The 16,604-nt window shown below is 48.1% G+C and overlaps 1 pseudogene; it reads left to right on the top strand.

Moving 5' to 3' along the window:
* The first annotated feature begins 879 nt into the window (after positions 1 to 879).
* LOC119516394 lies at positions 880 to 15,634 on the top strand (annotated as a pseudogene).
* The last annotated feature ends 970 nt before the right edge of the window (positions 15,635 to 16,604 follow it).

Below are 16,604 nucleotides of genomic sequence, written 5' to 3'. Positions count from 1 at the left end.
CTAATTCAGCTGTTTGATAACATCACTATGGACCCAGGTTCCTTCTTTCTTCCTGCTCTGCCATCCCCAGTGAGAGACTTTTATTCTCAGGCTTGCCCCTCATGGTCACAAGGAGGCTGCAATAGATCCAAACATCACGGCCTCCAACAACTATGGCAAAAGACCAGAAAGAAGCACATCCCTTCCTTGCACCCCCTTTTAAAAGTAAAGAAACTTTTTCCAGAACCCAACCTGAGTTTCCATAATTCTCATTGGCCAGAACAGTATCTCATGACATTCCTTAATAAAAATTTATTGGCCGGGAAATGGAAGCAGCATGTTGGTTGTTACACAGTCACGGTTCTTCCCTGGGGACTGGGGCAGGGCCCGACTCCCCCTGAGCTACGGGGCCTCCCGTTCCCTGGACCCTCTGAGGTTCTGTCACCCTCACCCTGCTCCGGAGACGGGCCACTGGGCTCTCCCCGCATGACACGCTGCGGCTGGGCAGCCACGCGTCTACCTGAGCCGTTCTCTCTAACACACGTCCCAGGGTTTGCTGAAGTGATCCGGGAAGTACAATGAAAGCCGAGTCATACCAGGGCTGCATAATTTTCGGGATTCCGTAATTTGTCTTCATTCGGATACTGTTTCCTGTGCCCCACGATTCCAGGGCCCCAGGGTCTTCGTGGAGCTCCATGCCGCAGAGGCTCTGGCTGGACCAGGGCTGGCTGGTGCTCCACAAAGAGCCAAAGGTTCCTCTAGATTTCCCACCTTCCCTCGCAGTTGGGGAGGGAAAATGTGATGGGGTCTGGCCAGCGAGACGTAGCTTCATCTTCAAAAAGCTCCAGAGGGATCCTGCAGCCCTCCGTCCACAGCTCTCTGGGAGGCCTCTTGTAGTAGATGGCGTGGATACACGAGGACCCACGAGCCCGTGAGGCGCACGAGAAATGACGTCTATTGAGACCTCGGGGTTTATTTGTTACTGCAGCAGAGCCTGCACTATCCTGATAAATACACTGGTACAAACAAAACAAAACACATCAATCACCCAACAAACAAAACAACCAAAAACCCTCTACTTTCAAGGCACTGCCTAAATGTGGGGCGAGGTAGTCATAAAGAGGATAGGCTGTGGGACAATACAAGCCAGAAGTTGAGTCCTGGCATTGACCTTTATTCCCATGTGGCCTTGGGAAAATCACTTTACACCTCTGAACCCCAATCCCTCCGATGTAAAATGAGGTACAAACACCTGTGCCTCAGAATTGCTGTTATGAGGACGTTGTGAGAGCAAGTCTGAAAAGCACTTTGCATGTGGGAGACACTGAAGTTTTAAAATATTATCTCAGGGATTGTCAGACCTGATACAGGCGGCTCTGGGTGCTGCTCTCATGGCCAACACCGAAATAGAGAGATGAGGATGTAAGACCGTCTTCCAGGGAAAAGATCCCTTGATGCTTCTTGGGCTTTAAAATGTTTCTCTCTCCACAGTAGGCAACGACCATGACATCGGCAGTGAGCCCAGCAGCAAAGCCTCCGCCCCCCACCCCATCTGCCCCCAGCCACCTGCTCCAGGGCCCCAGCTCCTCAGCAAACGGTGGCAAGCCTCAGCCCCATGCCCAAAATCCAAGCCGACCGCCTCTCAGTACAAACTTATTATCAACAGGGCAGGGAGTTTCCAACTCTCCATGCCGGATAGAGTACTTCATTTCCTTCCAAACCCCGGGCCTGGAGAGACACTTAAGAAGCAGGACAAATGAACTTTCATTCCCGCGGGGCATTAGCTGAGAGTCCCCCAGCTCAGGCCAGCACTTCCTGGCAAAATCAGCCACGGAGGAGACGCTAAGCGCTCCTGTAGACTCCAGAATGGGGGCAAAAATCTCCCTTCAAAGCATCTTCTTTGGAAGCTTCTTCTGTTTTCCAGAACCTAACCTTGGGTTTCCGCCTGGATCACCACTTCCTTATCTATAAATCGGGGGATGCCAAAGGATGGCTAAGCCTGGGTGCCCTCTGGGTTATGAATTTAGGTCACTGGGAACATTCCAGAACAGGAATGCAAAGCTCCTTTAGGAACAAGAGGGGACCCAGGCATGGAGTTATTCAAACCAACTGGGCAGGAGATGGTGCTGAAACCTCCTCTAGGTAAGAGAAAGGGGTTGAACCAGGGAGATGGGTGGCAGCAAGCTGGGGTCCTGCAGGCGAGGTGCAGAAACCGGGGGGAACAGGGAAGACGTGTCCAACAGAAGGAATCACTATTCATTTCCCATGGCTACTGTAACAGATGACCACAAACCTGGGGGCTTAAAACACACAGACGTGTTCCCTTACACTTCCGGAGGTGCAAAGTCTAACATCACAGCATCGGCAGGGCGCGTTCCTCCTGGAGCCTGCAGGGAGAGCCTGTTCCTTTGCCCTTTTGGATTCTGGGGGCCGCCTGCCTCAGGTCACCGTCCCTGGCTCACATCACTCCAACTCCTTGCCCCCATCACCACATCTCCTCCTAAAGCCTTCAACCTCCTTGAAAGGGCCCCTGGGATTGCACTGCACCAGCCAGATAATCCAGAATAATCTCCCATGTCAGGGGCCCTAAACTTAACCACATCTGCAAAGTCTTTTTTGCCACATAAGGTAGCATATCCACAGGTTCAGGGGACAGGTCATGGACATCTTTGGGGGGCAGGGGACTATTACTCTGTCTACCCATCTGTGTGTGGAAAGCGTGTCCTTGGTTTGCCACCACACATGGAATGAAATCCAAACTGCTTACCATGGCCTGCAGTCCCTGCCCCTACCTTCTGCTCCAAACTCATCTCCTCACCTTCTCTCACTTGGATCCAGCCACCCCACCCTTCCAGTTTGCTAATACCCTAGCTTGTTCCCACAGGTGTGCTGCTTTAGATTGTGCCCAATCCTTGTACTACCGGCTCCTTCTTGTCAAACAGTCATCAGTGCAAACTCCACCTCTTGGTGAGGCCTTTCCTGACAACCCAAACTGCATGAGCCATCCCCCTGACTGCCATTTTCCTCTTCTGTTTTCTTCATAGCAGCCATCATGACTTTCTTGTTTATTTTTGTGTTTGTCTCTTTATCATATGTCCCATGAATACGTTGGGAGCTCCACACAAGCACAGACTGTGTCCGTCTTCTTTTCTACCCAGCATCCAAATAAAAGGCCAGACATACACTAGGTGCTCAATAAACAACTATCAAAGGAGTGAATAGGCATGAGCAGCTCTAGACAGGCAGGCAGTGCACATCTAGGAAGTTCTGTTAAGAGAAGAGAGAGCCCTGCAGCAGATCCAAGGCTTAGCATTAAGTTTTCCTTCCTGCAAGGACAGGAGAGATGAAGGCAGGACATGGAAATATGCTACGAGCCGCCACTTCCACACGGTCATACCTGGTGACTATTAGTGTCCTGAGGAGCTGTGGCTCAGCTGCCAGCACTGAGTACCCCTTGTGCACCAGGAGGACCTGGATAATCTCTACTAGTCACAAGCGTCTCCTTCTACTATTCCTGCTTTTCAGAGGAAGAACCTGGGACTGAACCTGGCTAAGTGACTTTCCTGATGCCACACAGCAAGGAGCAACAGAACATGATTTAACCTCAGGGCCTCTGAATGCTTCTCAAAGCACCAGAAGGCCAAGCATGGCTGAGATAGAGGTTATCATGGAAAACACTCAATGCGGGAGTGGGCTGTGGGACACAAAATGGAATCAGGTCTCTGAATTGGCAAGCAAGTTACTACAGAAGCCATTCGAGTGTGACAGCCTCAGTTTCTCCACTGATAAATCAGAACACACCTTGAACCTTCCATATGCTACTAAATTTAAATCACTGTATCAAGAGGAATTTTGCCAAAACTAAGCAGATGCTTTGTCATGGAGAGTTTTGCCAGAGAGAATTTTGAGCTGTGCAAGGGTCTGATGCAGAGCTGAGTGAAATGTAATTTGATACAACAAAGAATACAGGGAGTTCTGGTTTACCAAAAAGGCAGTGTAATACTCCAGGGTTCTGTTCCCCCACAGAATCTTTGACTAACTGGCAAAAACTGGCAGAGCCATCTTCCTCAAAACTCTGGAAAATAGTTAAAGGGTTTCAGTAACTGGGCTAGTGCTGAAACAAGGATACACAACTTAAAAACACATCTGGCACTCCAAGAAATCTCTGTTCATATCGCTTTCTGGATACAAACTTAAGGAACAGATAGCTCAGGGACTAAATCTCAGAGTCAATGCATGGACATATTAAAATATACATGTGCAACAATTACAAGACAAATGAAGATACAGGAAATGGCCTATCCAAAGAAACAAGATAAACTTTACAACCATCAGTGAAGACTATTAGACTTTAGACATACCAGACAAAGACTTTTTAAAAGATCATCTTCAATATGCTCAAAGAGATAAAGGAAAACATGGAGAAAGAAATAAGGATTTCAGGAAAAGGATGAATGAACAATATGAGAATCTTGATAAAGAAATGGAAATTTTTAAAAGGAACCAAACAGAAATACTGGAGGTGAAGACCATAATAACTGAAATAAAAATTCCTCAATGGGTTTGAACAGCAAATAAGAGCTGGCATAATAAAAAATCAGAGAACTCAAAATTAAGAAAATTGATATGATTCAAGCTGAGGAGTAGAAAGAAACAAGAATGAATAAAAAGTGAACAGAGCCTACGAGAAATGTGGGACACCACCAAGCATGGTCCCAGAAAGAAAAGAAAGAAAGAACTTTCTGGAGTCCCAAAAAGAAAAGAGAGAACAGGAAAAAAGGAATAGTCAAGAAAATAATGACAGAAAAATTCCCAAATTTAATGAAAAACATGAATATGCACATTCAGAAGTCCAATGAACCCCAAACAGGATAAACTTAAAGAGAACCATGCCCAGACACATAGCAGTCCAATTCTCAAATGCCAAGGACCAAGAGAGGGTAAAGAAAGCTGCAAGAGAAAAGCAATGTGATATGGGCACATTAAGTGTAGATTTGGCATCAGAAACCATGGAAGCAAGAAGGCAGTGGGGTGAAATATTTAAAGGATTCAGTGAAAACAATTGCCAGCCAACCATTTTATATCTGATGAGACTGCCTTTCAAAAATGGGCGAGAAATTAACACATTCCCAGATAAAAGCTGGGGGAATGCATCACCACTAGACTAGCCCTACGTGCAATGCTAAAGGGAGTTCTTCAGATTGAAAAGAAAGATTTCCGGTAAAGACAGCCATACAGGAGAACTATTGTATTGCATATTTTGGAATGGAACTCCACTTTTTACTTCTTACAGTTTCTAAAGCACAAATGCATAAAAAGTAATAAATCTATGGCTATGGACATACAATGTATAAAGATACAATTTGTAACAAGTTCAATAAAAAGGTGGGAGGATGGAGGGGTATAGGACCAGTGTTTGTACATGCTATTGGTAGTTACCAACTGAAGTTAAATTGGTAGCAAATCAAACATAACATTTATAGATTTGTGATGTTAAATGTAAACCCCATGAAATTACAAATTAAAAAATATATACAGAAGGAAATAAGAAAGGATTCAACATAGTGCACTACAAAAAATAAAATAAATATGAAAGTAGGCATTAATAGAAGAACCGAGGCACAAAAAAGGTGTGAGACTTACAAAGACTGAAATTGATGAATGTTTCACTGGATTGAAATAGCAAGATGTTGCAAATAACTAAAATCAGAAATGAAAAGGGGGTTATTATTACCAATCCTGCAGAAATAAAAAGGACTGTAAAAGAAGATAGTATGAACAATTGCATGCCAACATATGAGATAACCTAGATAAAACAGACAAACTACCCTGACTCAAGATGAAATATATCTCAACAGACCAATAACAAGAAAAGAGATTGAATGAGTCACCAAAAACATCCCAACAAAGAAAAGCCCAGGACCGGATGGCTACGCTGGTGGATTTTACCAAACATTTCAAGAAAAATTAATACCAATCCTGCTCAAATTCTTCCAAATAATTGCAGAGGAGGAAATACTTCCTAAATCATTCTGTGAGGTGAGCATCACCCTAATACCAAAGCCAGAAAAAGATACCACATGAAAAGAATATTATAGACCAATATCTCATATGAATATAGATACCAAATTCCTCAACAAAATACTAGCAAACTGAATCCAACAGCACATTAAAAGAATTGTACACCAAGATCAAATGAGATTTATTCCAGGAATACAAGGGAGGTTCAACATAAAAAAACCAATAAATATAATACACCCTATTAACAGAATGAAGAATAAAAAAAAAAAAAGAAAGAAAGAAAACCATGATCATCTCAATTGATGCAGAAAAGGTATTTGACAAAATCCAGCACCCCTGCGGTCGGGGTTACTGCTTCTAGGGGGAGTGGCGGCCGGTAGCCGAGCCCTCAGCTCTCGGGGCTGCTTAAAGGGTACCGGCGGCGGGGGCTCTTTCCCGGAGGCGAGGGCGAGGCGGAGGACTTGGCCGGGTCCTCGGCGAGAGGCGTGCAAGGTGGGAAGGGCGGCGATAAGGACAAGACACTCTTCATCCAGTAGGAGTATGCGCCAAAGAGATTTATTCAGGGGTGATTACAGGTTATATAGGCTGGTAAGAAGGGCAGGGCTGGAAAGGAGGTGAAGCAGCCTTAAATGGCAATATTGAAGGGAGAGGGGCTAGGATTGGTTCTGAGAGGACGCAGGAGCCGTTGCAGCGGGCGGGGGTTGTTCTGGCCACGGTGCATGCGCGCTGGCGGTGGCAGGAGTGGCCTTGGCACAAGGGAGTGTGTGGGTAAGATAAGGAAGTGGGGAAAGGGCAGTTGGGAAAAAGGCGGTTTCCTCCGGCAAGCCTCCCCTGCCCGTGACATTTTGGGTGAGGAAAAGGGAGCTGCCTTGACCTCGCTCCCCAGGCTCAGGGGGGCTGCAGAGGGCACTCACGCCCGTACCTACTACCCTCCCCAGGGGGTGATATCAGGTCCCCTGGCCCAGGCCTGGTAAGTCGAGGCACAAGCTCAGCTACCCGCAATTCCCCTTTCTTTTCTAATTAGAGGAAGAGGCTTTACCAGAGAGGCCCGCTAAGGGTGAGGGAAGGGGGAGGTCAGGGAAGGGAAAAAGGGGTTGACGGTGGCTCAGCGAGGCTGGAGCTCAGTGTTGGTGTGGTGCCCGGGCGCTCGACAAGGGCTTCGCTGCAGCGGGTTGGGCGAAGGTGAGGGGTTTAAAGTTCAGGGGTTCAGAGAAGCTGGAACTCGAGGCGAGAGCGATGTTCAGGTGATTGGGAAGGGCCTCGCGGTCGGCGGGTTGACCGGTGGCGTTGAGGTCGCGGAGGGTTGGCTGTCATCTTGGAGTGGGGGGCGTCAGAGGTGGCGAGTCGCTGATACTGGATTTGCACGAACGAGGAAAAAATGGCATCCGTTTGTTTTCTTACAAGCTGGACAATTTTGCGGATGATGCAGGGTCCTAAGATGAGAGCTAGAATAATTATTAATAGGGGGCCAAGAAAAGGAAGGATGTATGGGAGGATGGGAGTGAAAAAACTGGACCAATAACTGGTGGCTTCACGATCTCTTTTACGCTTTTCCAGTCCCTCTCGGACTCTTTTCAGGCTGTCCTCGACGAGACCTGTGGAATTGGCATATACACAGCACTCTTCTCCTAGGGCGGTGCAGAGGCCTCCTTCTTTGAGGAGGAGAAGGTTAAGACCTCGGCGGTTTTGGAGCACTACCTCAGAGAGGGAATTGACAGAATTTTTTAGATGGTAAATAGCGTTTTGTAAGTGACGAATGTCCTCGTCAACAGCCGCCCTGAGGTGAGTTAGGGCGGAGCCTTGACTGGCTAGTGCAGCGATTCCGGTGCCAGCGCCGGCAAGACCTAGGAGGGAGGCAATTGTAAGGACGGTGATGGGCTCTCACTTTTGCAGAAGGGCAGGAGCTGCAGTTTTTTCCAGACGGAGGAAGAAGTCTTCTTCGCTGTGGTATAAGACCCTAGGGATAAGGACAATTAGGAGGCAGGTTTCTTTATATTCACTGATGATATTCGTGCTGAGACAGGGGGTAAGTCCTGTAGAGGAGCAGAGCCATTGGGAGGAGTTATGAGGAATGAGAAATTTTGTCGAGCTGCTGGGAGATGAGTAGCTGGCACAGGCAGTGAGGTCGGGAGAGTTACTGGAGCGAGGGCGGACGCACTTTCCTGTATAGGAGACTGAATGAAAGGTTAGGGGGACGGCAGAGGTATTCCAATTGCATTCCGAGGGGCTGTTTTCTGTGCTTTCTGAAAAGGAGAGGTTGGAGGCAACGGGCTCGTATAGTGAGGAAGAGGTGGAGAGGCAGAGCCAGCAGGATGAGGTAAAATTGGGGTTGGAGGAGTTTACTGAGGTAAAGGCGGCTTGGATGAGGCTGAGGAGGGGAGAGGAATAACGAGAAGGGGGCAGAGGAAGCTGGGGTGGTGGGGTTGGCGATGCGTTGTTTGCAGCTGAGGTGCGGCCTCCGGATGCGCTGCTTGTACTTGAAGTGCGGCTGGAGGGCTGTGGAAAAAGGGGGTTAATGACGTTATTGGGACCTATGCCAGAGGGTGTTTTTAAAGCAGTATTTTGGCCTGGTTGGTTTATAGCCTCCTTTTTTATGAGAATAAGTGATTCTCGGTCGCCTCCTTTCTCATAGATTCTGAAGCCTCAAGTTTGACCGAGTAACCAGGAGGGATTAGTGGGGAGCTGCACTGTAAGATTAAGATGTGTGCAGGATCCCTTACTTTCTTGGCCGAGCCAGTTAACAGTAGGGAGTTTGCACCCTGTAGGGGTCCATTTTAAGGTAAGGTAATGATTAGGAACAGGAGGCTTCCAATTAGTGGCTAATGTTTCACACCCCCAGTATGCACAGTAGTACTCGTTGGGGGAACTGCAGTACGATTTTTTAGGATTTGAGGATGGGCACATGTAATATTGGGCCTGGGGGTTACTTACCTTTTGAGCGCAGGTTTCTTCGACTCTGGAGACAAAGGTGGTGAAAGGCTTACTCGGCTCCTGGAAGAGCTTGGTGAATTTATTAGGCCGACAGGCAGAGCAATTGGCAAACGCGCGTAAGGCGATGCCTCTGAGGACAGTCCAGAAGGTGGCAGGGACATTAATATAAGCAGACGCAATTAGAAACGCTCCAGTGCCCAAATAGGCTTCAGGGGGATGATAGACTCCAATGGCTGCGTCTTGTTCACTTTGCTTAGCTGCTTCTGCCTGGAAGTGAGCACGCCAGTCAACAAACTGACCGGGGTTAAAAATTGAACGGGCAAGCGAGGCCCAGTCTTGGGGGATGCAATAGTCTATGCCGAGATCCTGCAGTATTTGGGAAGCATATGGGCTACCTAACCCGTCCTCCTTGACGGCCCTGCGAAGCTGCTTGATAGTATCTAAGTCAATGGGATACCAGTCATGCGGCCTCTGTGGGGTGGGGGCAAGGTTAAGAGGAAAACAGCGAAAAGCACGAGAGAAAGGAGGACGCGCTTGCAGAGGACTTGGCGCGGGAGTGGGGGTAGGGGGAGCGTTGCCCCAAGGGTTGCCTTGAGGTGTAGAAGGCAGCCAGGGGTTGTTAGTCGGCAGGGTGGGAGGAGCGGCGGCAGCTGCCGGTAGCGGCTCCGAGGGGGAGCTCGCCGAAGGGGGAGGTGGAAGTGGGAGGCCCCAAGAGTCGCAAGATGGCGGCGCGGTAGGCGTGGCTAAGACACAAGATGGTGGATCAGCCCCGCCCTGTGAAAGGGCGGGGCCCAAGGCATAAGATGGCAGACTAGCTCCGCCCTGTGGAAGGGCGGGGTAAAGCGTATGCGGTTTCCGGCCCAGCTTAGGGCTGATGTCATCGCCGGAGCATTTCCTCCCCTCGATGGAAGAAGAAGGAGGAAGTTCGCCATCTTGGCGTGGCGCAGTGTTATTTTGCTTTTTGGGAGTCACCTCGAGCGCGTTGTTAATCTGCTCGACTAAGGACTCCGTGTCCGAGTCATGATTTGAATTAGTATCGCTATCTGAATCTGTTGGCTGGGTTGATAGGGCCTCCTTGGATTTAATGGGGCCTTGATCAGGGGGGAGGGAGCCTTGAAGGCAGGAGCGGATGGTTATCAGAGTGGGGAGCAAGCCGGGAGGGAAACGCTTGCTCTCATGTTCCATGGCGTTGGTGACCCGATCAATAAGGCGATCATAAGTAACAGGGTCCCAAAGATGGCAAGTGGTGAGCCATGGGTTAAAGGGCAGCAGGAGATCCCAGTATATCTGCAGCTGCCGGACAGACACTTTACAGCGATGCGTGTCTAGGAGACCCGCCAGAGCACGAACTTGAGGTGCCTGACATGTAGATATACGATTACCCATAGCTGAGGGGGGAGGAGGGGGAGTTGTTTACCGAGCAGAGAGAATGAGATAAACTGTGGCCTTGAGGCCGAAGGAGACGGCGAGAGCAGAAAGCAGTGCCCTTTGGCAACGGGAGCAGTCAGGGGGGGCGGTTGCAAAGAGGCACACGGCGCTAAATGAGGAAATAAAGATACAAAGAACTACAGCAAAGTAATGGAGGGGAAGAGGGAGAGCGTTAGGAGGAACGGGGGTCATAGAAGTGCGCATACAATAGGACGAAGAGAGCGTGGGGGATACTCCTACTGGATGAAGAGAGCGTGGGGGAAGGGAGGAGCGGCTTCGGAGCAAGGAACCTCCCACGGCTCCGGAAGCGGCGAAGGAGAGGCGGCCCTTACCTTGCAGGCGAGGAAACGGGAAGCTGGAGAGGCGTCCGGGCGAGCGGGCGACCTGCCAAACTGTTGTGTGGAGACGCTCCTCACACGGGGCACCAGTTGCGGTCGGGGTTACTGCTTCTAGGGGGAGTGGCGGCCGGTAGCCGAGCCCTCAGCTCTCGGGGCTGCTTAAAGGGTACCGGCGGCGGGGGCTCTTTCCCGGAGGCGAGGGCGAGGCGGAGGACGTGGCCGGGTCCTCGGCGAGAGGCGTGCAAGGTGTGGAGGGCGGCGATAAGGACAAAAACACTCTTCATCCAGTAGGAGTATGCGCCAAAGAGATTTATTCAGGGGTGATTACAGGTTATATAGGCTGGTAAGAAGGGCAGGGCTGGAAAGGAGGTGAAGCAGCCTTAAATGGCAATATTGAAGGGAGAGGGGCTAGGATTGGTTCTGAGAGGACGCAGGAGCCGTTGCAGCGGGCGGGGGTTGTTCTGGCCACGGTGCATGCGCGCTGGCGGTGGCAGGAGTGGCCTTGGCACCAGGGAGTGAGTGGGTAAGATAAGGAAGTGGGGAAAGGGCAGTTGGGAAAAAGGCGGTTTCCTCCGGCAAGCCTCCCCTGCCCGTGACATTTTGGGTGAGGAAAAGGGAGCTGCCTTGACCTCGCTCCCCAGGCTCAGGGGGGCTGCAGAGGGCACTCACGCCCGTACCTACTACCCTCCCCAGGGGGTGATATCAGGTCCCCTGGCCCAGGCCTGGTAAGTCGAGGCACAAGCTCAGCTACCCGCAACCCCTTCTTGATAAAACACTCAGAAAACTAGAAATAGAAGGAAACTTCCTCAACATGATAAAGGGAATTTATGAAAATCCTACAGCCAACATCATACTCAATGGTGGAAGACTGAAAGCTTTCCCTCTAAGAGCAAAACAAGACAAGGATGCCCCATATCACTACTGCTATTCAACATTGTTTTAGACGTTCTAACCAGAGCAATCAGGCAAGAAATGGAGATAAAAGGTATCCAAATTGGACGGGAAGAAGTAAAATTTTCCCTATTTGCAGATGGAATGATCCTACATATAGAAAATCCTGAACAATCCCCCAAAAAGTCCCTAGAGCTAATAAACAAATTCAGGAAAGTGGTGGAGGACAAGGTCAAAACCCCTAAATCAGTAGTGTTTCTAAACACTAGTAATGAACCTGAAGAGGAAATCAAGAAGAAAATTCCATTTGCAATAGCAATTAAAAGAATCAAATATCTAGGAATAAATTTAACCAAGATGGTCAAGGACTTGTACATTGGAAACTACAAAACATTGCTGAAGAAAGAAGGCCAAATAAACGAAAGTATATTGTGGGGTAATGGATTGGAAGACTAAATATTGTTAAGATGCCTACTCTACCCACAGCAATTTACAGATTCAATACAATCCAAATGGAAATGTAAAGGCTTTCTTTGCAGAAATGGAAAAGCCAATTTATGTGGAAGGTAAGAGACCCCGACTAGGCAAAAACATTGTTAAAAAGAACAAAATGGGAGAACTCACACTTCCAATTTTAAAAGTTGTTACAAAGCTCTAGCCATCAAGAAAGCACGGCACTAGCACAAGGACAGACATTTGGACTAATGGAATTGCCCTGAGAGTTCAGACATCAACCCTCACATCTATGGCCAGCTGATTTTTGACAAGGGTGCCAAGTCCATTCAACGGGGAAAGAACGGTCACTTCAACAAATGTGCTGGGAAAACAGGGTCTCCGTATGCAAAAGAATGAAGGTGGGTACCTGCCTCATACCAGATACACAAATAAACGCAACATGGATCAAAAACCTAAATGTAAGAACCAGACTATAGAACTCCTAGAAGAAAACACGGGGAAGCATCGTCAGAACCTTGTTTTAGGCAATGGTTTCTTAGACTTTACACCAATGGTATGAACAACAACAACAAAAAAAAAAAACAGATAAATGAGACTTCACAAAATTGAAAAACTCTTGTTCATGAAAAGATTTTATCATGAAAGTAGAAAGACAACCTACAGAATTTGAAAAAATATTTGGAAACCATGTATCTGATAAGGTTTTACTATCTAGAATATATAAAGAAATCATACATTTCAACAACGAAAGGTCAAAGGACCCAATTTAAAATGGGCAAAAGGCTTGAATAGACATTTCTTCAAAGAAGATATTCAAACGGCCAATAAGCACATGGAAAAAATGCTCAACTTCATTTAGCTATCAGGGAAAAATAAATCAGAACTACAATGAGGTGCCATTTCATACCCACTAAAATAGCTACTGTTAAAAAAAAAAAAGGAAAATAACAAGTGCTGGAGAGGATGTGGAGAAATAACAACACTTGTCCATTGCTGGTGGCTACATAAAATGGCGTGGAAAACAGTTTGGTGGCTCCTCAGAAAGGACAGAAGAGCTCACGGCAAGGCACACACTGGGTCTCAAGGCCGTCCCTCGGAGGCGACACGTGCCACTTCCACCCACACACCACTGGCAAAGCAAGGACACATGGCCAGGGTGGCAAACATGTAGGAACGATAACAATCTTCAATACCTTTGGAAAAACAAGCTTAGGGAGGCGCTCGCTGACTTGCTCCCTATGGGATAAGCACACATGCTCATGCACACACGTGTGCACACACACGCACACCCACACGTATATACAGAAGGTTTCAGAACCTGATCTGTGCCCATGGTGGCTCCAGGCTTTGGAGCTCCTGCTCTTTTGTTCCCTTCGTCTCCTCTCTCTCTTTCTAGCTCTTGTGTTCTAATTATCACCAACAGCAAGAGGTCTAGTCAATCCAGCGATCCAGAATATTAGCACGTCTTTCAGGTCAGACCAGCCAAGATTCTAACTTCACCTCCAACACAGTGCGACTTCAGGCAGGTCCTTCGGCATCTCTGAGTAGCCGATTTATCAGATAAAATGGAGTCATAAGATTCACATCACATGCTTTTTGTGAGGCTTGATTGAGATGACGTATGTCGAGTCCTAGCAGAATACCTGCATTTAGTTAGAGCTCATTAAACGCTAGGTAATCTCCCCATAATTAAAATATTAATGAGTATAAAAGAAGAGCGGGAATCTTCTCTGTAATGTGTCTGCGTGTTTTTGTCCAGCCTTTGATTGCTTGCTTCCAGGAGCAGAAAGTTCTCTACTTTTCAAGCCTCCCTTTCTTAGAGAGCTCCGAATCCAGCAGTGGATTTGGAGCTCAAATTGTGTCAACAGCTGAGGCCACAGAGAGTAAGTCTAATATTTCTCTGATATGGTGGCTCTCAAGAGTTTTGCAGCAGTGAGCTGAAATACTTAAAGTGCTGAAAGAAAATGATTGCCAACCAAGAATTTTATATCCATTGAGAGTTTCTTTCAAAAATGAGGAAGAGATTAAGACATTCCCAGATAAACAAAAACTGAGGGAGTTTGTCACCACTAGATCTGCTCTATAAGCAAGGAAATAGGGAGTTCTTTAGACTGAAGGAAAAGACACTAGACATGGTTCAAAGTGGCATTAAAAAAAATAAATAAAGACTTCCGGTAAATGTAACCATTTGGGTAATTTAAAATGCCAGTACTACTGTATTTTATTTTTTGGTGTTTAACTCCGCTTCTTACTTCATGCAGGTGCTAAAATGCAAAGGCATAAAAAGTAATGATACATCTATGGCTTTGGACATATGATGTACAAAGATATAAATGGTAACAAGTACAAAAAAGAGGGGGCTGGAGAGGTATAGGGAAATGTACTGGAATGACTGGTGGTGGTTGCGCAACATTGTTAATGTACTTGATGTCACCGACATGTACACTTTAAATGGTTAAAATGGCAAATTTTATGTTACATGTATTTTACTGCAATACAAATAAAAAGAGGTGAATCATAAAAAAAAAAAAAAAAAAAAAAAAGAGTTTTGCAGACTGAGAATACCTCTTCCTCCAATGATCTGTCCCAGCCATTCTGCCTCTGAGCCTGCCCCAGTGTGCTCGTGTCCTCGCACAGTGGGGTCCTCATACAGCAGAGTCCTTGCACAGTGGGGTCCTCGCACAGTGGGGTCCTCGTACAGCAGGGTCCTTGTACGGTGGGGTCCTCGCCTTGGCTTCCCCTCCCTGCTGGTCGTTCGCTCCCTCAGCAAATCACTAAGGAACCACACATCCGTCCCCCGCTAGCAGTGACGGGGGGCCCAAGGGCCAGCGGGCCCCAGCTCCATGGCTCCTCCAGGGGAGAGGCTGAGTGGATCTAGCTCCTAACGGCTGAACTCCTGCTCTCCGCCCAGCCTCCTGGAGCCGCAACATCCCGGGAAGACGTCAGCTCTCCCCACGGATCTATCACCCCTGCAGCTGGGGCTCAAAACGAGTCTCGTTGCACACGTGTGCAGAGAAACGTCTTGAATTAACTCACAGATTGATAAGAAAATATCAGCGCCCGCACCCAGGCAGGGGGTGCCGTTGCACGCTCGCTACCCCTCTACGACGCCTTCCTCGCCCCCCTGCAGCCCCCCCGGTCAGCGCTTGTACCGAAGACTCAGCGCTGAGGTGGCCGAGTCGGCACGAGGGTGGAGAATTCACCACCGCCATTGCCAGAAAGAGCAGTCTATGGCTTTGTTCTTTGCTTAAGCACCCAATTTGGCTTCATACTGTATCTTGTGTGGGTTTTTATTCCCGAATCTTGGCTAAACTCCTTAGGCTTAACCTACTGGCCTCAAAAACACTGGGCCGTTGCATTACCTGTCTACCTCCTCACTACCGTGGCGATCGGTTACGTGCTCGTATTTGGAGTTAACACACTGAGTGCCTCACACTCAACTCCGCTCACACAATCACGGGTAACTTGGCTAGAAATCAGCAGCAGAAGAAACACCAGGAAGAGGCCACCCCAGCAGTGAGAGATATTCCTATTAGTGAAGTAACCAAATGTTCTCTCTTGGAGCCAAAGAACTTTACATGAAAAACTGAATTTATGTGGACGTATTAACACCAAGCATTTATTTATAAGTTTTTGGTGTAAGAATTTTGACCATAATTGTTTTGACTATCTCTCATTAATAACTGGTATTGAGATTTTTTTAATGTAATGTAAGTTGAACCTCTCTCAGAGTAAGTTCTATTAATATTGTAAATGTCCATTAATAGTATAAATAAAATACTACATTACCATATACCAGAATTTTAAAAAAATAAACGTCAGTATAAGCAAGAAAAAAAAAAAAGAAAATCTCCACAGATCGGCCACCAGGTGTGGGCTCTGTGCCAATCGCCCAGAGCAGATCGGACATGGCGATGAAGCTGGAAGTCACCGCTCCCTGGAGGGTGCAGTGGGCTGTGTCCACATCACAATGCCCAGGCCCTGGGACCGTGACCTCATTTGGAAAAGGGGTCTTTGCAGATGTCACTACATTAGGGACCTAGGAATGCTATCCGAGGAGCCCTAAATTGCGGTCGCAGTTGATTCGTCTGGGGGGGGGGGTGGCGGCCGGTTGCTAAATCCTAGGCTCCCAGGATTGCTCGGAGGGTACCGGCGGTGGGGGCTCTTTCCCGGAGGCGAGGGCGAGGCGGGGGACTTGGCCAGGTCCCCGGCGGGGTGGCGTGCAAAGTATGGAGGGCGGCGAGAAAGGAACAGGCGGGACACGGTTCTTTTAGGGTGAAGAAGCCAAGAGAGTTTATTAGGGGAGAGTACAAGCTTATATCGGGCGTTTAGAGGGCGGGGTAGCTGTAGAGGTTAAAGGCTTGGATTGGTTCTGAGAGGGCGCGGAGGTTGATTGAAAAGGGGCGAGAGTTGCTCCGGTAACGGTGTCTGGCAACAATGTATGCGCACTGGTGGTGATGGGAGTTGCACTGGCAATGGGGAGTGTCCGGGCAAGATAAGGGGGTGGGGAAAAGGCGGTTCCCTCCGGCAAGCCTCCCCTAACAGTGGTATTTTGGGTGA

The sequence above is a fragment of the Choloepus didactylus genome, chromosome 20, assembly GCF_015220235.1.
Source record: "Choloepus didactylus isolate mChoDid1 chromosome 20, mChoDid1.pri, whole genome shotgun sequence".
In the NCBI taxonomy this organism is placed as follows: domain Eukaryota; kingdom Metazoa; phylum Chordata; class Mammalia; order Pilosa; family Megalonychidae; genus Choloepus; species Choloepus didactylus.
The sequence above is the reverse complement of the archived record's forward strand: the minus strand, read 5'-3'. Positions and strand labels throughout refer to the sequence as shown.